The following is a 20,872-nucleotide window of genomic DNA, read 5'->3' as shown; positions in this document are numbered from 1 at the left end:
ATATCAATATAATGAAGCACCAGGAGATTTTATAGTGGTTGTTTGATTTCTTGATGTTTTTATTGTTTTGTGAGACACCCAGGGTTGTGGTTCATAACACAGGTGGCTATGTAAGTCTTTTCAATTAAATAAATATTCTTCAGGATTGCTGCTTTAAGCCCCTGCAATTTCTTTTCCTTTAATTAAGGTCATACCAAAAGTTATAAAGGAATTTCCTATCTGTAAAGTAAATGTGAATTTGCAGAAGCAGAATTTATAAGATTGAAGGATCCTGCATCTGTCAACTGTAGAAGCTTTGCAACAATCCTCTACTTACTGGCAGTATGATGTAATGATACTACCTTGGCCTTAGAGCAGAGAAATTTGAATTCAAATCTAATGCTTGCTTAAGCAGACCACTTTCAAGAGTTTTGAAGATTACAGTTGGGTTACGGTTAGGGTTCTTTTGAAGAGAGATTGAATATAAAGTTATCTTATATTTATAAACTTAAAATGATTGCATAGGACTGGAAGAATGATATTTTCTTTGTACTAACATTTTTCATAGTAGAACTGTTCTCCAGTAACAATAGTTCTTTTATAATTTCAGTCAGAATGCTATCGCAGTTTTCAAGAAGGCAAGTGAAAGAATTTAAGACGATTTTTAAAGCAGTGTTGAAATGTTTCCAAACTCTGGGTGTGCAGGTGAGTGTGTGTTGCTGGATTTCTAGAATGCTTCTTGCTACTCTTTTGAAATCCTATCTAAATGAAACTGAATTTACATGGAGCCTTTTGCACAACTGCTTGGAGATGAGGAGATCAAGGGTTTGATTTTTATTATTATTTAATAAACTTTATTATAAGCATCTCCCATGGTTAGTACTATAATTTGGAACAATATTTTAAAGGTTATAAGGGAACACATTTGTTTTAATGGGTGATATTTAGTTGCTTTCTCCTTTGCATAATTTGAACGGATAGGGATTAGCTTGTTAGCTTTTCATAAACATAATTTACCCATTTTAATCTCCCAAGATTTCAGTTGGTGTTGCTATGTATTTTCAAATCTGTTTTTCCAGCTGCTAAGTCAAGATAGTCAGAATGCTCCAGTTTTTGCTCAAAGGCACAATATACCTCCTGTTTTTTTATTAATCATTATTAATCCATGCTTTGCATAGCCCAGGCTCACCATTATCCTCAACTTAACCACTACACAGTTCTGATGTGTGTGTGTGTGTGTGTGTGTGTGTGTGTGTGTGTGTATGTTTATTTAATTAGTGTTTGGGTTAGTCATGTCCAGTGCCCCACTATTAGGACTGGAGCTCCCAGAACTGCCAGCTGACATGGCCAGGTTAGCTAACCCAGACACCAAACCCATTAAAAGGATTGAGACATGGAAGTGTCATTTTATCTCTGCATCTCTTACTCATTAATGTAGCTATAGCATTCAGGCGAACATATAGGAGCAATTCTGAATAGTTGGGAAATCATCGTGGGTGAATTACAAGAGAGAAGTAGTGATGTGTGGGAAAAAGCTATCTGCACTGGGAGCATAATAAGAGACTATGTAATAATAATTACTATTATTGTAAGAAGGGTTGGGTGCCTTTCTGAGTAAAAGGTGTCCGACAGTAACCTTGCTTGGTTTGTTTTCATCTGTGAGTAAAATAGTGGTTATATACATCTGGCATTAATACTCATGGCCAAAACAGCATCCTGGCTCTTGCTCAACTATGCATATTCTCTTCAAGTGTATGTAGGCCAGACCAAATAATAATTGAAGCTCACATACACCTTTGCCCTGTGCTGTGCAGAAAGTCTCGGGCAGAAGATAGAAATTACCTCTGAGCTTCAATACTGCTACAATGGCTTATCCTCAGATTTACCTCCTTTTTCAAGAGCTAGAATCACTTCTAACCCTGCCCCAAAGTAATACCCTCTGTCTGCAGTGCTTCTATATCCCTCCTAGACTACAAGCTGCAACAGGATTTAATGGGAAGGATAGACTTAATTCAAATGGGAAAGGAAGAAAGTCCTTTCCTGTCCCATACAAAAAAAATTGTTAGAATACTCCCCTAGGACTGTTCTAACAATTCTTCTAAATTTGATGAGTGTGACATGCCAACTGTTGCTTGCACTGTACCATTGGCGAAAGGTGAATTGTTATTTTTCCTTTATGATGAGGATATAACTGTAAACTAAGTAGAGAAGGTCATCGTGAAGCTTGTATTTCCTAGGCTATTTTATTTGCTTCTGTAGGGACTTGATCTGCTTCACTTTAGACATGTTGCCTAAGAATAATGCAGTTGGAATACTTGTTTTACATGTAGGATTCTCTTCCCCTCTGAACAAGTTAAAAATGATTAAGGTTTCACTGCAGAATTCTAAATGTGATAAATAAGTAAACAAATGTTTCTTTTCATTTTACCTAGTCAAACATTCTTCAATCGTTATTTAATAGGCTTTTATGTTGAAATAGATTCCAAAAAGAGGCATTGGAGTCTGCAGAGGTGCAATGTAGCCCCCATGTATAATGTTTTAAAGGAGCCACATCTTTTTCTAGATTGCTTTGTACAGCTAGTACATAATTCCAGGGGGGGGGGGGGGAGAAGCACAGCTGCTTTAAAAAAAATTTCACAGGTGCTATGTTTGAACAACTGTGTGCTTGTAAGCACTGCCCTATTGTTTATCACCAGGGTTGATCATCAAACATTAAAGACATAAGGTAGCTTTTCCCAAAGAACTGCCTTCCAGAATGCACTTCCTGTAGTTCCAGCCAGAAAGCCAAGAGCCTGGTAGAATACGGAAAGGGGACAGTCTCCTCTGCATTGGTCCTTATTAAGCATCATCTGTTATGTGCTAAAACCAATGTTTGCATTTTACAGTGGTGTTAGCGTGATGGCGTGCATGTCAGATACCAAATGTTTTCGAGATATATTGATCCAGGTTTTTATGACTTTGCAAAATTATTGAGGAGGTGTTGAATTCATTCTTTTGCAAGCCAGTGTATACAGTATGCAGTATTGTATTTGCCATGCAAGATGTGACAATGGAACATTCCAAAGGGAAAGAAAGAAATACATGTGAGAAAGAGTAAAAAGAAACATTGAAATTGGAAATCCAATGCACTGACATTCTTTTTCTTGCTGTTAAAAGTTAGGTTTGGAAATCTGGCTAAAATCTAAACTCTAGCTAAAATGCAGCAGAGCTTCACTGAATTGTTTTATTCGGGGGAAAATGATGGACACTCTGAATTTATACATGTACTTTGGAAATATTGTGTCAGGCACCTCTTGCGATTTCTAACCAGGAAAAAAGTACGCAGCATTCACTGAGTAACTTTGACTCACTGTGACTTCATAAAAATGTTCATATGATTTTCTTGACTACAATGCAAAAATGGTTTTGAACACACCCTCACAAAACACTAATCCATTGATGGCGTTGTTTAGTCATTTATAGCAAGGTTTGCACTTGCTTTATTTGTGATGATCGTCATCTTTCAAAATTTGATTGATGTTCAGTTAAACCTGTGACAAAGACTACTGCATAATATGCACAAACGTTAGAACACAGAACATAGAACAATAGAGTTGGAAGGGACCTTGGAGGTCTTCTATCCAATCCGCTGCTCAAGCAGGAAACCCTATACCACTCTGGACAAGTGACTGTCCAGTCTCTTCTTTAAAGCCTCCAGTGATGGAGCACCCACAACTTCTGAAGGCAAGCCAGTTCACTGGTGAATTGTTCTCACTATCAGGAAGTTTCTCCTTAGTTCATTAGAACAGGAACATAAGGCTATCTATACTTCTTTTCTGAGGCAGAAGTTGAAAATGCTAAAAATGCTGTGTTTGGACCAATCAGTAGCCTGGTATTTGTAATTTCCATTTGATGCAAGGTTGGTTGATTTGTGAGGCCAATTTTTTTATCAGCCAGAAAACATAATGCCAGAAATCTGGATTGGCATTAGTGCTCTTGCTGGAGTTTACTATTTTCTAAACAAGCCAATTAAAAACAGCCAAGCATGCTCTTTATCTGCTGAAGCCTGTTTGGATATTTTCATGGCTAGAAAAAAAGTTACCAGGTGAGACTGATAAAACCAACATTAAAAAAGCTGAATCAAGTAAATTATGTGGCAGTTGATGGATTCCTTTAGGTACAATTGATAAACCAAGGTCCAAGACCATTAAAACCATAACAAATGAGAGCAGAGACTGCCCTTCCCTCTCTTGCAGCTGATTATTGGATATTAAAACTCTTTTGAAGCAGAGTAATAAGATTTTCAACCGTGACTCATAGATTATTCCAGATAAATAGGTTGAACTTACTTAGTTACTAAATAAGGTTTAAAGAGACAGGAGTGCAATCAAAGCTTGGAAAAACCATTGATTAACTTAAGAGTCTTCCTTTTAGTATTCCGTCTAATTAGCGACCAGTAGTTTGCAGCAGAATTTGGCCCTGGATGTCCATCTGCAAACACAACTTATTTCCTACCAAATGAGTTTCCGTGTAAAATAGAGATTTTCTCTCTTTTGAAACCCTATCACTGCCATCAGTGGAGAGCAGCCAAACCTTTGGGAAGCAGAATTTTTACAGTGATTTACAGTGATTTGAAGGAAGGTCCTGACAGAAATGTCTCAAGTTCATTCATCCTTAAAAATTCCTTTAAAATGTCCTGTTATTAGATTGTATGATGGAGAAAATGGGTTGTATTGCAGCCATGTCAGGGGTAGTTTAGAAACTAGGGTTGCTGTTTCTTTCATGAGAAATCTTATTATTTGCCTTTGAGAAGGGCAGAAACTCAGCTGAGGACCCTTTGAAATTTCTGTGTATACTAAACAGAAAAGGGAGTATTGATGAGCATCCAAAGGCTCTCAAGTACTCTTCAGCAAGAAGGCAGGAGGGAGTTAATAGAATTTTATGTCAGTGGGTTAGGATGCTGAGCTTGTCGATCAGAAGGTCGGCAGTTTAGCGGGTCGAATCCCGAGTGCCGTGTAGCAGAGTGAGCGCCTCATCCCAGCTTCTGCCAACCTAGCAGTTTGAAAGCACGTAAAAATGCAAGTAGAAAAATAGGGACCACTACGGTGGGAAGGTAACAGCGTTCCGTGCGCCTTTGGCGTCTAGTCATGCTGGCCACATGACCACGGAGATGTCCTCGGACAAGCGCTGGCTCTTCAGCTTTGAAACGGAGATGAGCACTGGCCCCTAGAGTTGGAAACGACTTGCACGCATGTGCGGGTGAACCTTTACCTTTACCTTTAGTCTGTTGCCTTTTTGTATTTCACTTTGCCTGATTAGAAAATGCTAATCTGAGGCCACTTCCTTCTGTCTTTCCAGGGACACATGCATAGAGCTTCGGGGCCTTCTTCCTGGTAGGATGTTAACTAAATGTTAAGTTTTACTTGCCCTATAATCTGTGTCGTGTAAATAAATCCCTTTCTTTTACAGTTATAAAATCTGCTTCACTAATCGTCTATGGAGATTCTCAGTCATCCAGCTCATGGTTGTTCCAAAGGTGCTTTTTCAAGAGGCAACTGGATGTTCTTGTTTTTCTTTGAAGACATTTCACTTCTCATCCAAGAAGCTTCTTCAGCTCTTGGATGAGACGCTTCTCGGATGAGAAGTGAAACATCTTCAAAGAAAAACATGAATGTCCAGTTGCCTCTTGAAAAAGCACTTTGAGTGCTTTAATAATCATTGTACAAGTGAGGAACATCTACAGTTGCATGTATATGTGCACGTGCATGCATACACACACAGAGACACACTCAGATGAAAACAAACACAACCTCAAGCTCCAACAGTAGAGAGTTGACTCAAGAGGGCTTCTGTAGTCCAATGGTTGAACATCTAGGCTTTGGTTCAGTGACATTTTGGTTTTTTTAAAGGCCTTTTCAATTTTTTGATGCATGTATGTAATTGCTTATTTATTACATGACTATTTATACTTTTTCCTAGAAATTCAAGGCAGTATTTTTGATTTCTCTTTCTTTCAGGCTTCCAACTACTTTACAACAGGGATGGGCAATTAATTTTCCCAAGGAGCCACGTGAGAAACTGGGACTGTTGTGGGGTCGGGGCACGAGCCAGAGGGAGACAGTCAAAGGACCAGATGTGGCCTGTGGGCTATAAAATGTCCAGGTCTGCTCTATAGGTTAGGTTAGGGTGAAAGACGGCAAGTAGACTGAAATGAAATTATTTAGGAAGTAGGGTTTCTATGGCCCAGATCCAACCTCTGCTATCTCGAACCTTCGTGTCAAGTGTCAGACCATAGTCTGAAATCTTAAGACTATCATTTTCAAAATCAGAATCGGGATTTAATGCCAAGTTAACCTTTAACCAATTAACCATTTTTCGGCGGTGTCTTTAATAACTACATGGCAGGTGAACATTTATCAAACGGTTCCTGATAATGTCTAGGAAAAGCTTCTAGACCTTTGCCCTGCTGCATGCTAAAATTAAAGATTCTGTTAGCATCAGTGGGGGATCCCCTATGATACTCTTCCCATACTGACTTAACAGGCCTTATTCCAGCAGCTTTACTAAAATGTTCATGAGAGGCTGTTGTCTTCACAGATCTGGCAGAATGACACTGCTAGAATACAGAGGTTTGTGGGATTTTTTAAAAAAATGATTAAAGGTGCTATATTCAGACTGAGTATACCAAAGAAGTTAACTTTAAAACTACGGTATCTCTTCTTACTGGAAAGTCTAAAAAAATAGTACTAATGGAATTTGGGTTCATGCTAAAGTGAATGTTAGCTTGTAGCATGAATTAATTTGTAATTCATGCTATTGCATGTTCAATCTAGTACTGTTTTCAACAAACAATTTAGAAATATAAACTAGCAGTTCATCTTGAAAATTAATTAAGTTGAATGGTAGAATCAGGAACTCAGAATTTTACACTTATTATGGCCTGAATGATCTTTTCTAAGATAGCAGGCTTTTTTTTTCTTTAATGTAAAATCAACCAAAGGCATATTTCCACTATGTTATCTTATGTACTTGGGAAGTTGTTACTATTGACGGGATTAATAAGGACACAGGTCTTGCATGTTCTGGCATTCTACTTGTGCAGATGTGGCTTATGATTTTTGTAAAAACTATAACTGACCTTGTGAGGAGGAACATTTATATTTAATGCTATGGATATGCTGAGTTCAGAGGAGATCCAGTAGGGTTGGAGAAATAAAGTGGGGTGATGACTTTCACTGATTTCTGTTGTGAGGGGAACCCTTGCAACAGCCTGGGATCTGGCCCTGGAAATCAACTGGCCCTATTCCTCAGCAGGAAAACTCCAGTATCTTCTATAGACAGGAGGGGGTCTATTTTTAGAGTGGCAAGTTTGGATCAAAACTGTCAAGCTTTGAATAAGAAAAACACCACAGAAGAATGGAGAAGAGATTTTGCTTATTAATGTGCAAAACTAATAATGTTGGTTTAAATCGGTAGGTAATTAACTTAAGAGGGACTTTTACCAGCTAGAAGTATCATGACCCAGTCAGGATGTGGCTTACAGCTGTGCTCCTCCCATTAGATACTTGAGTTTTATTTCAAAACTATTCACTTCCCTCTTTGCTTTTCCATTTAGGAAGTGAAACCTCGGCTTAAGATACCATGTCTAAATTCTTTAAATTTGTCACATGCAGTGGCTTTTTGGTCAAAGGAAAATGATTGCGCTTTGAAAAATGTTCAAAAGGTTACACTTCTTTCAATTTATCTTTCAGTGTATCAATAAACTATTGCTTTTCAAATATTTAACAAATATGCTGCATGAAGTGCATGCATACTTCAGGGTTTTTTTTGCAGTACCTGTAATCAGTTTGATTTCTGCTAGCTTGGTATTAAGAGTGACTCTCTATATGAATATAAAAATGCAATAACCCGAAAGCGTATACTGTATATTCTTTCATGAGCTGAACTGAGATCTACAAATGATCTTGCCTCACCTATTTTGTATTTTATGATTAGTGGTTTGAATAATTTGCTATACAGTACTGTGATCTAACAGCCAGTTGGAGTGGCGGTTAAGGCATCCGGCTAGCAATCAGGACACCTTGAGTTCTAGTCCCATCTTAGGCACAAAAGCCAGCTGAGTGACTTCAGACCAGTCACTTTCTCTCAACCCTAGGAAGGAGCCAATGGCAAAAGCCCTTCTGAAAAACCTTGTCAAGAAAACTGCACTTTCCCAGGCAGTTGATGAGAGTCAGATACAGTTGAAAAGCAGTGAAAAAGTACTGTGAGTTAGTGAAAATCTGTTCTCTCATATTAGAATGCACTGGTTCTGCCTCGATGAAGAGGTTTCTTAATGAACCCAGGGGACTCTTCTGCTTTCCCACCCAAGCTCAGACTGTTTGCTTTGTTAGATTTTAATTTAACATTGTAATAAGCAGGTTTCGAAAATACTGAGGATCTTTACATCTTCTGAAAACATTTTGTTCATCCCATCCCATTAAAAAATATTGATGGGAGTTAGATGCATCTTATGTTCTTCTGAAATCATCTTTCTAGATCTGTGCCCTTTGAATGCAGTGGCCTTAATGTGATCTAGGGAGGTGGCAATTGAAGAATTATGGCAGTTGAAATCCAAGACATCTGGTTGACGAATTCTGTTTTAACAAGCTACTTATCTGATCCAGTTGATATATACTGGCCAGTCTTTTCTTTCATCAGACATAACATCTTCCAGGGATTACAAATAGATACAGTACAGCTTTTTTTTTGGCATGCAAACCGGGGAGTTTCATGCAAGACAATCAACTTAATCTACAATTTGGATGAGACCGCAGCTAGTTTTCCAAACCAAATCTCTTTGTCCTCATAGCTCCTGGAGGCCAAAAGCAAAAATATTCCAGATATCCCAGGAGGATTTTTGCATTCTGCAAACAATCTTAAAACAGCAACTAAAAAGAAGCTGCTCCAAAATCTGGAGAAGGAGAACATGGCAATGCTTCCTCCCACAAATGCAAGATAAAAACTGGAGGGAAGAATCTTCCCAAAGCTCTCACATAGGGCGAAGAAACAGATTATCACAAGTCTATCTTTGGCAGAGCAGATGCTCTTTCCATTGTAGTACTTGGCTGTGAAGCAGATACTTGGGTCAGCAACTTTGGGCCAAGGAAACAAAAGGGCATTTGTTGTCTTTTTGGCAACATTAACAATCTTTACTTTGAGGTATTGTTGACTGTGTAGCAGATAATCCGGTCAGCAACTTTGAGCCAAAGAAACAAAAGACTATTTGTTGTTCAACTAAAGAAATGCTCCATCTCCTAGTTAAAGAATTACTGGACTTTACCTGCTCTTATCCCTTTGCAGTGCAAAAGGCAAAGGGCTTAATAAGTTACCTGTTGGATCTGATTACAATTAAAGAGGCACAGTGAAGAAACCCTCCCTTTTCTCTTAGATCTCCCATCCAAAATCCCATAACACGGAAATGTTTCTTTGGTTCTCTTTTAATTAAAATAGAAAACAGCCCGTAAATCTTTCACAACCCACTTTTATCAAATGGATTGAATTAGCTGTTGCTTATGTAAGATGTTCTGAAATAACTAATAGCTGGTATGTCACCCTGGGACTGCTCTGGTTGTAAAAAGTCATTTACTGCAGTCGCACAAAGATTACTGATGAGATAGAGGAAAGTGATCAGGCAAAACATGATCAAAATCGAGGAGGAGGAGGAGGAGGAAGGAGAAATTTAGCCATGTTTCATGGTTTAAAACTTTTTTTTTGTAAAGTAAATGAGTACAACATTATGAAAATGTAAGACATTTAAACAAAAGGTTCGTGTGTGTATATAAGTGTGTGTGTGTATGTGAGAGAGAGATGTGACAGGGAGAGAGAATGTAATTTTTACATATAATCCACTGAAGATGCAGGTTTTTTAATTTGAAATAATTCCAAAGGATCCTCAAGTAAAACAGAACTTCCCGTCAAGGCTGAGCTGATCAGTCTGTTGGTTTCCTTAATGTAGTAGGGATCTGTGCTCTGAAAGCCTCACTCTGCTCCAGGAGACTGTAAGGGCCAGCTCCTTCTTTATTCCCAGTTCTGCTAAGAGTACTATTCTGAGTCATTCCTTGAAGAGAAGGGAGATCTAGTGCTAAATTCTGATGGACTCCAGGTAAGCTGGATGGCAGGGGATAAAGGGGTCTTAAGGAACCTAGAGAGGGCAGCCCGGGGAGATTGCGGGAAGTGAGGTGTGTGTGTTATGTGTTACTTTAAGAGAAGTGTAGATTTTTTTAAAAAAGAAATGTTCATTTTGCCTAGCATGTATGTTTTCCATGGGTTGTTTTTTTTTTTAATTGGTAGGGGGTGCACTCTGAACTTTGCACATTTCCCTACCGTGAAACAACTTTTATTATATGCTTTATAAGGACAAATAGACAATACTTTTAGTGCTGTGATCCTTTCCTGCCATCTTAATTCCTGTTCCACTGTTGCATTCAGTTTCTCAACAAATTCCTTTGCGTTTAGTCTCATCGCTTTGCAAAACAGAAAACAGAAAGAGAGGCCAATTGTTCTCGATTCAGTGATTTGGAGGCCACATGTTACATCTGCCTTGTATTCCACTTCTTTGACAAGTTCTTTCCTTAGGCCTCATCAGTCTGGTTCTGGGAAATGGCCTTTTTATGGTTGGCTGCACAAAATGGACAACTGTTTCGGAAAGCCACCATAGCCAACATTTACTGGAAGTGCTCACAACGATTGCTACATTCTGACAAGTATATTTTAAATTAAAAAGCTCATATTGAGGGGAAGCCAGACTAACAGAATTTGTGTAAAGAATAGGATAGATTACTTGGTTATTTCTGGATTTGGAGCTTAAAATAGATCCTAAACTTATTCTTTCAGTGGTAGGAACATCAAGCTGAGGTTGGTAGTCTTTGCAAATCTTCACATTGCACGTAAGAAAATTTTGGTTTTTTTTTTTCTTAATTAATATCTGTCTGCCTTGAATGGTTATTATATTTTCCTTAAGATGTCAGATAGGTGCCCTCACGCTATTATCTGCATGGAAAAATAGCCATTTGCTGGTAAATATTTTTAATCCAGAACTTTTTCTTTTGAATGTAACGTTTGTTTCACTAGCAATTTAAATAAACCATCTCGGGTGTAGGACATACTCAAGTGCCATGCTCAGTGTTGTCAACATATAAATAATACAGTACACAAGTTTATTCTTGACTGAAGTAATAATGCCAGCAATTGCTCCTGGTGTTGAAACTCGGGTCTAACGAATATGATTGAGTGTAAAGCAGAAATTAAATCATAGAATCACAGTCACGTGATCCAGCCATCCTACAGTATTTCATGATTTTTGTGCATAAGTAAACAAGTACAAGTTCATTTAGTCACCATTCAAAGTTACAGCGGCACTGAAAAAAGTGACTTATGACCATTTTTCACACTTAATGATTGTTGCAGCATCCCCATGGACACATGATCAAAATACAGACACTTGGCAACTGACTCATACTTATGACGGTTGCAATGTCCTGGAATCATGTGATCACCTTTTGCTAACTTCTGACAAGCAAAGTTAATGGGGAAACTAGAGTCACTTAACAACTGTGATACTAACTTAACAACTTCAATGATTCACTTAAAAACTATAACAAGAAAGGTCATAAAATGAGTCAAAACTCACTTAACTGTTGCACTTAGCCACAGAAATTTTGGGGTCAATTGTGGTTGTAAGTCAAGGACTACCTGTAGTACTGCAGACAGAACTATTTACAATATTGATCTATGTTTAATAGTTCTTCCCTTATGTTCTATCCCTAACAATTTCTGTTCTGTTCGTTTCCATATTCCCCATTTTACCTATTAAAAGAGGTTTTTCCAGTCAATGTTGAAGGATAGCAGGTGTGGCTTTGATGAAGGAAGGGAAAAAGAGTTTAAAATTATGCCACAGAAGCAAGAAAAATACTAATTGATATTTTCCCCCTGTTGTTTCCTTCCTGGGACTGTTTTTTTCAAGTTCCGTCTTTCAAATCTCATGTTGGAATGAATGACTAAAATCATATGAGATTTTTATGTTTGAGCAAAGTACTGATCTTCGGTCGCTGAGTTCAGTGCTGAATAGCTTAGCTGCTAATCCAGACTGGTAAAAAGTTGTCTTGTGTTTCTCATGCATTTTCATCTGCTCATGGGGGATCTTATTGGCTAGGTTTCTAGGATCTGCTGGTTCAGCTCTTCCAGCACGTCATTCAGTCAGGACAGCGGTGACCTGGTTAATCTCTCGTTCTTCACTTTTGACTTATCTTTGTAAATGATTTATCAATTGGCGTGGATCCCTGTTTGCTTAAGGAGGCGTGTAATGACCTCAGGCATGCACTGTATACTGAAATCCAAACTACATCTTTGATAATGACCGTTGGCGCAACCAGCAAGAAGCCATCTTGCTAGCTGCACCAACGGCTAGAAGTGAAAGCAGACTAATAGCTTAGGTAAAAGGCTAGAAGTGAAAGCAGACAAATATCTTTTAAGACATAAACTTCAAGAAACCACTAGTGGTCATACTATAAACAAGTTACAAACTTGTTGCATTATAAACAGATTGCAAGGACGGATTTTTGTGACAGGATTAGCTTTAATTTCATTGTTCATGATTGTAACTTCTGACTTAATTTTTGGGCTGTTTTGGTCTCTTCTCTCTTTTTTCGTAACGTAATTACCTAATTAAAAATTCTGAAAAATTCAAATGCCTGCACACTCTTTTGTGTCATTTTGGTTGATTTAATAGTGCTGTAAAAAGCAGTATCTCGCTAGTCTTTGCTGGACTTAGAACCTAAGTAGAGTGAAGTCTGAATAATACTTTGAAGGGAAATTTCAGAATATTCCAGAAATGTAGACCAATAGTAATAATACAAAACTACTTCCATATGGTTAAGCAAGAAAATCATGGTGCGTGGTGGGCTTCATGTTAGTTATTTTCAGTGAAGATAAAATGCAGAACTAGGTGTTGATATGTCAGACACATAATTAAGATTAACTCGCTTAACAGGAGAAGGTTTATCGAGACCACACAACTTCCTCTAGCAAAGAGGTAAGCAACCTTGGCTCTTTTATGACTCGTGGACTTCTCAGGAACTCTGGGAGTTGAAGTCCACGAGTCATAAAAGAGCCAAGGTTGCCTACCCCTGCTCTAGCATAACAGTACAATGTGATACAGGCAATCCTCCGTTTACAACTGTTCATTTAGTGACCATTCAAAGTTACAACAGCACTGAAAAAAGTGACTCATGACCGTTTTTCACACTTATGACCATTGCTGCATCCCCATGATCATGTGATCAAAATTCAGACACTTGGGCAACCGACTCATATTTATCTCATGTGATCGCTTTTTGCAACTTTCTGACAAGTAAAGTCAATGGGGAAGTCAGGTTCACTTAATAACCGTGTTGCTAACTTAACAACTGCCGGGATTCACTTAACAACTCTGGCAACAAAGATTGTAAAATTGGGCAAAACTCACTTAACAACTGTCTCACTTAGCAACAGAAATTTTGGGTTCAATTGTGGTCGTAAATTGAAGACTACCTGTAGTAAGATTGTAGAGGGGATGCTTTCCATGGCAATCTTATGAAGTATGTTCAGTCTCTCTCTCTCTCAAAGTTTTGCCACCTTAAATAAGAGAAGCAAAATATTTCTAATAACGCATTTAGCTTGCAGATGTTATTGTTGTTTTAATGTTTGTAAATTGTTTTATAATTTTAGAATTGTAAGCCGCCCAGAGTCACTTGGTTGAGTTGGATAGCTATAGAAATTTAATGGGGGGGAAAAAATACCTTCTAGCATTGCCTAGTCATCACTGAGGCACCATAAAGCTTGTTCTCATCAGCATCATTTTGGCGTAATGATGGATGGATTATGCTACAAGTCCTAGTGGGGGTGATGTCCAAATGTGGGAAATAATAGCTGTTATATAATTGACGTGGTGCTGGGATTTCTTGTCTCTATATTAACTGAATTCTTACTTAGAAGCTAATGCCAACTCTAAACAAATAGTGTTAAATGCTCTTTGTTCTATTATGCCTATTTATTTAGCACTAATTCTGAGAAATGGATGGCACATACTTCCTTTCCACTGGCCAGGATAAGGCAGTAATTTATAATGCCATTTTAAATATGAAAAAAGATAAGGAAAATGTAATTATGGTAGTAATGAAAGTGAATCTATATTGGAAAACAGCTTGCTGAAAATAAGTTCTGGGGAAGAGCACGAAATAGAGTAACTTCTGGAGGTGGTATGGCAAACTGAAGATGGCTCTGCGAAAGTGGAGCTGACAAACCGCAACAAAGATCAAAAGAGCCAGTGAGTAGACCACTAGCAAAACGACCCTAGTGAAACATAAATGAGGAAAATGTAGTTACCAATTCAACAGAACACTACAGAAAGACAAATCTGATAATTAGTTGGATTAATTTAAAGTTTCTTTGGCGATATCCAATATTTTGTTCACTTGCTTCTAGTAACTCTAAAGTTGTAGACGTTTTTCCATGCTCTCTGAAAATATTTGAACTTACACAGACAATCTACTGAACCTTATAAAGCATTTAAAAGCCATTGTTTTCTTTAATATAATTAATCATTATTGTATCTAATCATTACTTCCATATGTATAATAATAGGCAAAGTCAGACCAGGTGTGGTCAACATGGGATAAAGAATTTATCTACCAACTAATGTTTTTGTCTCATATATAATTGGGATGTTATGATTCTTCCTGGGTGCAATTGAACAGTCAAATAATATGTCAAGATCCCAGTGATAACCTAATTGTCCTCATTTCATAAATGTTAGATCCACCTTGTAATTGAGGCTCAGTCTTTTAAAGTCTTAATTACTATTAAGATCTGAAGACTATAATTGAAACAGTAGATTAGCTTAGAACCTAAATACAAGGTTCTTAAAAATTCAGGAATCTTACTGAGCATCAGCAATGTGTCAAAATATTAATGGAGAATATTTAAATTATGTATTTATGTGTATTTGCATTAGAGAGTTATATATGAATGTTAGTGATATCAGAAAGTGGAATCGAAACAAGTGCTATAAAAACATGATGAAAAGGAAATTATGAGTACTACAAGAATGTAAAAAAAAATACAAGCCTGCAGGAATAGATAGTATAACTGAAGAGACGTTAAATTATGGAAAGAATTTATTTCTCAATGACTATGTGACTTGCTTAATGTGTGTGTGAAAAATGCATCTACGCCTGATGAGTGATACTATTATCCTGTGCAAAAGAAGTATCAGGAGCACATCACAAACCACTGGAGGGGTTTTTATTAAGCGTGCCTGGCAGATGCTTGGCAGAATTATGATCAAAAAGTATGAAAAGTGGTGATGAACAAAATGTAAGAAGTGCTGTATGGGTTTATGTAAAACAGGTGGTGGCAGACCAGACTTTTCAGCATGTCAACTGAGGAATGTATGAATGTGAGAAAGACGTCCTTTTGCTGGTGTAGAGAAAGCATGTAATAAAGATAATAGGCTAGAATAACAGAGCGCTTTGCTCAAATATGGAGTGAAATAGCATTGCTGAATGTGATGAGAGTAATATATAATAGAAATAGGCATATTTAGAGAGCCAGTTTGGTGCAATGATTAAGGCACCAGGCTAGAAACTGGGAGAGGTGATTCCTGCCTTAGGCACAAAACCAACTGGGTGACTGTAGGCTATTCTCTCTCAGCTCTATGAAGTAGGCCAGGGGTCTTCAAACTTGGCCCTTTTATGACTTGTGGACTTCAACTCCCAGAATTCCTCAGCCAGCAAAGCTTGCCAAGTTTGAAGACCCCTGGAGTAGGCCATGGCAAACCACCTCTGAAAGATGTTCCCAGAAAAACTGCAGACACTTTGTCCATGCAGTCATTGACTCAAAGGCACATGTAGACACACACACAAAAGGAAAGTTTAGCAAACGGATTAACATTTGTAATAATGCCGCTTGGGGTGTGTGTGAAAGCCCTAATAAGCAGGCATATACATAGAATGAAGGCTACTGCTAAGTTTGTAAGCTGCCCTGAGTCTTCGGAGAAGGGCGGGATATAAATGGAATTAAAATAAATAAATAAAATAAAATTTAGGAGAAAGTAAGAGAAGGGCATCTAATAGCTTATGGATGAATGTATAAGAAAATGCTTGTAATGATATTATTAAGGATGTAAATGTTTGTGTACTTTTGTATGCAGAGAATGTCACGTTATTGATTAAGAATGTGAATAATTTTCAGTAAATATTAGTTGTATGATGCAAGAGGAAGTCTGGATCTGAAAATTAATGAGTCAAAGGCCAAAGTAATTGTTTTTGACAAGGAAAATAAAGTGAATCATAGCAAATTGTATTGTGCATTGTGCATGTGTGTGTGTGTATGAAAAATTAGAGCAGGCAGATAACTATGTGTAATCTAGTAGAATGTTTTCCTGGAGAAATGGATGGAAATTTTTTTAAATGTGCAAATGCTACCAGCAAGGTAAGGAGTAATAAGTGGTGAATAATAAGGCATAAATATTTATCAGAAGTGAAAATGGCTGTGTACAAGACTACGTTTTTGCTTACTGTCTTATATGAAGTAGAAATAGGTCAGTAGTGAATGGGTATTGAAAGTGAATTGAACAAAAATATAAGCATCCAGTACAAAAAAACTATTGAAGTGCATTTTTACATGCTTTCTACTTGCATTTTTACATGCTTTCGAACCGCTAGGTTGGCAGAAGCTGGGACAAGTAACAGGCGCTCACTCTGTTACGCGACACTCGGGATTAGACCCACCAAACTGCCGACCTTCTGATCGACAAGCTCAGCGTCCTAACCCACTGAGCCACCGCGTCCCTTGACGCATGATTAAGAGGAAGTTAAAGACAAAAACGTGTGTGTGTGTGTCTGTGTGTATTGGACTATAAGAAAGGCTGACCGCCAAAGAATTGAAGCCTTTGAACTATGGTGCTGGAGAAGACACCTGCGAGTCCCTTGGATTGCAAGGCGATCAAACCAGTCAGTCCTAGAGGAGATCAACCCTGACTGCTCTTTAGAAGGCCAGATCGTGAAGTTGAAACTCAAATACTTTGGCCACCTAAAGAGAAGGAAGGACTCACTGGAGAAGAGCCTAATGCTGGGAAAGGTTGAGGGCAATAGAAGAAGGGGACGACAGAGAATGAGGTGGCTGGATGGAGCCACTGAAGCAGTAGGCGTGAGCTTGAATGGACTCCAGAAGATAGTGGAGGACAGGAAGGCCTGGAGGAACTCTGTGTGTGTGTGTGTGTGTGTGTGTATGTGTGTGTACACACATACACGCAATGTACAAAGTGGTGTAATGGACACCATAAAAGCAAGAAGGTTTAAAAGGATAGAAAGGAACAGAGATATATAATAGATGGTCTTAATATAAAATAAATTTAGATATATTTCCTTCTTCTTCATCTTACATTTTCACTTTCTTTGCTTTACATTTAACATAATATTATTATTTCCATAACATTGATTACTTCAGAAGAGAATAGCAGATGTGCATATACACTATGTAGGCATGTATGAGTTTATATGGGTGTCAGGACCCACCTCAATCCACATCTTAGGAAATAAGAACTCTTGGATGCAAGTTTAGTCCAAAAGGAAAATGTTTACTAGGATGGAATCGATTGTGGGAATACAAGACGGAATCTGAGAAAAGTTACATTTCAATCCTATATAAACCATTCCCATTTCAGCCCCTCCCCTCATCCATTTGGTCAGGCTGTCGTCAGTTGCTAGGTGTCAGGTCCTTCCATGGGAAAGGGAACTCTCCTTGGTTTTATGGTTATTGCTTTCCTTTTCAGTTGTAAATGAAGATACAAACCAGACCTGTCTGTCCCCCTCCCTTCCCCCGTTAAAACATCCCCTGTTGTTTGAAAATCGCTTTAGTAACCATCCTCTCCCCCCCCCCTCGGAGAGATGGCAGAATCCCCAGTAATAGCACGTTGTTCTACCTATACAATTATGAAATGTGATATAAATGGATTCTGACATTCGGCTCTCCTTTCAGAAAAAAGATGAGTCCATCTGTGGGGAAAGAAAACATATAAATGTTAGCCTGGTTTGTTTGGATATTCTGTATGAAACCTCTTAAGCAACTTAGGTGCTTTAACATGGAGTTTGTTAACCCACTCATTTTCTGAGGAGGGGAGGTGTTTCCATGCCACTAAATATTGTATCGTTCCATGGTGTTTTCTGGAATCTAAGATTTCTTTCACTTCAAAATGTTGTTCTCCTTCCACCATGATGGGGGGTGGTGGTGGTGGGATTTTTTCTCGTAGTGGTGATTGTTGTTCTCTCTTTAATAGACTGCAGTGGAAGGTTGGGTGTATTCGTCTAAGATTTTTGGGTAGTTCTAATTCAACTGTTACTGGGTTTATGATTCTTTTAATTGGAAAGGGTCCAATATATTTTGCTCCTAGTTTTTTACAGGGTTGGAGTGATTTCAGGTATTTTGTGGATAAATATACCATCTCTCCTACCCTAAACGGTGTGGGATCGGTTCTTTTTTTGTCTGCCTGTGTCTTGTATGCTTTTCTGGCATCTTCCAACGCTTTCCTAACGATTGGTCATGTATTTTGTAATTGAGCAATCCATTCCTTCAGATCAGGGATAACCGGTTCTTTTGGGGTTAGTTCTGGTATTGGGTTGAAACTCTGGCCTGTAGCTACTTGAAAAGGAGTGTAACCTGTGCTTGAGTGGACTGCATTATTATATGCTACTTCTTGCAAAAGGCAGTAGGTCCGTCCAGTCGGACTGCTGAAAATTAATATAGCATCTCAGATATTGTTCAAGTATATTATTAAGTCTTTCAGAAGCTCTGTCTGTCTGAGGATGGTGACTAGATGACAGTCCTTGGGTGGTTCCTAAGAGGGATAAAAATTCTTTCCAAAATGCCGACGTAAATTGCACCCCTCTGTCAGATATGATGCGTTGTGGTACCCCGTGCAATCTGTAAATATGCTGTACAAAAAGTTTTGCTAATGCTTTTGCAGTCGGGATTTTTTGGCAAGGTATGAAATGTACTTGCTTAGAGAATAGATCTGTGACAGTCCAGACTACGGTGTTTCCATTACTTTCTGGCAATTCTACGATAAAATCCATGGCTATTTCTTTCCATGGGGCTGAGGGGTTTGCCACCGGTTGTAACAGACCTGGCTGTTTCCCTTGCAGTCTTTTGGCCATCGCGCAAATTTGACAGCTACCCACATAGCTTTCTATGTCCTTTTTCATAGATGGCCACCAAAATTGCCTTTTAGTTAAGTGTAAGGTTTTTACAAAGCCAAAGTGTCCTGCTGATTTTGTATCATGGCACAGTTGCATGAAATTGATTCTCTGTGTGGCAGGTATATATAGCTTCTCCCCCACCCACGGCAGTCCATCTTTAATTGTGCACACATGTTTATTTTTCTGGAACCATTCATCACTTTCCAAAGATTTCCTGAATTCTATTCCAGTTTGGCTATCTACCTTCGGCTTCATTTTTTCTTGTGCCCTGGTGGTGACTGGTGCTGCCAGTTGTTGTTCCGGTACAAGTGGTTTAAAGTCAGTAACTCTTGTGCTGTTATATTGGGGCATGCAGGATAATGCATCTGCCAGGAAGTTCTTTCCCCCCGGTAAGTGTTTGAGAGTGAAATTGAATCGGTGAAAATGTTGGGACCAGCGGGCTTGCTTAGGAGTGAGCTTCCTGGGCGTTTTTAGTGCTTCCAAATTTTTGTGGTCTGTCCAGACCTGGAAAGGTATTTTATTTCCTTCTAAAAATTGGTGCCATGTTAGTAATGCCCACCTCAACGAGAATGCCTCTTTTTCCCATATTGGCCAGCGTTGTTCTGTTTCTGTGAGTTTTCTGGATGTGTATGCGCATGGTTGCAATGTCCCCCCCATCATTTTCTTGTAATAGTACAGCTCCTACTGCTACATCACTCGCATCTGCCTGTATTACAAAAGGTTTGTCGGGATCTGGGTGTTTTAGGACAGGTTCAGCAGAAAAAAGTCTCTTTAGCCTCTCAAATGCTGCTTGACATTCCATTGACCATTTCAGAGGCTGGCTGGGTTTTACGGGTGACCCCCCCTTCGTTTTCAACAAATTTGTGAGGGGCATGGCTATTTGGCCAAATGCGGGGATGAATTGGTGGTAGAAGTTTGCAAACCCCAGGAAACTTTGCAATTGCTTCCGTGTGCGGGGGGGTGCCCACTCTAGTACTGCCCTGACCTTCTCAGGGTCCATTTCGATGCCCTCTGGAGATATGCGATATCCCAGGTAGTCGATTTTTTCCTGATGGAATTCACACTTCGATAATTTAGCATATAAGTGGGCAGCTCGTAACTTCTTCAGGACTGCTCTGACTAGTTTGATATGTTCCTCTTTGGTTTCTGTGAAGATAAGGATGTCATCGAGGTAAACCAGGACCCCCTTATATAGGTGCTCTCTCAGCACGTCATTAATTAATTGCATAAAGACTGCGGGAGCCCCTTGCAGTCCGAATGGCAATACTTTGAATTGATAGCACCCCATTGGGCAGTTGAATGCAGTCTTCCATTCGTCTCCTTCCTTAATCCTAATACGGTAGTATGCTTCCCTCAGGTCTAGTTTGGTAAAAATCTTTCCTTTCGATAGGTGGGATAACATATCCTTCATTAGGGGAAGGGGGTACAGATTACATTCACTAATTCTGTTCAAATTTCTATAGTCCACAACCAAACGAAAGGACCCATCCTTCTTCTCCCTGAACAGAACCAGGGCGGCCACTTTGGGTTTGGCAGGCTCAATAAATCCTCTTTCTAAGTTTTTCTTTATGAATCTCTCCATTTCTGCCATTTCCCTTGGGCTCATGGCATACATCCTGGGTTTTGGGAGTTTTGCCCCAGGT

General features: G+C 38.8%; 1 long non-coding RNA gene across 1 annotated transcript in view; it reads left to right on the top strand.

The window, feature by feature from the left end:
- LOC310631808 overlaps positions 1-20,872 on the top strand; it is a 53,365-nt gene that overhangs the window by 14,206 nt on the left and 18,287 nt on the right. The window contains exon 3 of the long non-coding RNA XR_014490718.1: positions 590-684. This is a non-coding gene — a long non-coding RNA (uncharacterized lncRNA). The remainder of the gene's footprint in view (positions 1-589; positions 685-20,872) is intronic.

Source organism: Vipera ursinii, assembly GCF_947247035.1.
Source record: "Vipera ursinii genome assembly, chromosome: 1".
NCBI lineage: Eukaryota > Metazoa > Chordata > Lepidosauria > Squamata > Viperidae > Vipera > Vipera ursinii.
Note: the sequence above shows the minus strand (reverse complement) of the source record. Positions and strands in the feature narration are given on the sequence as shown.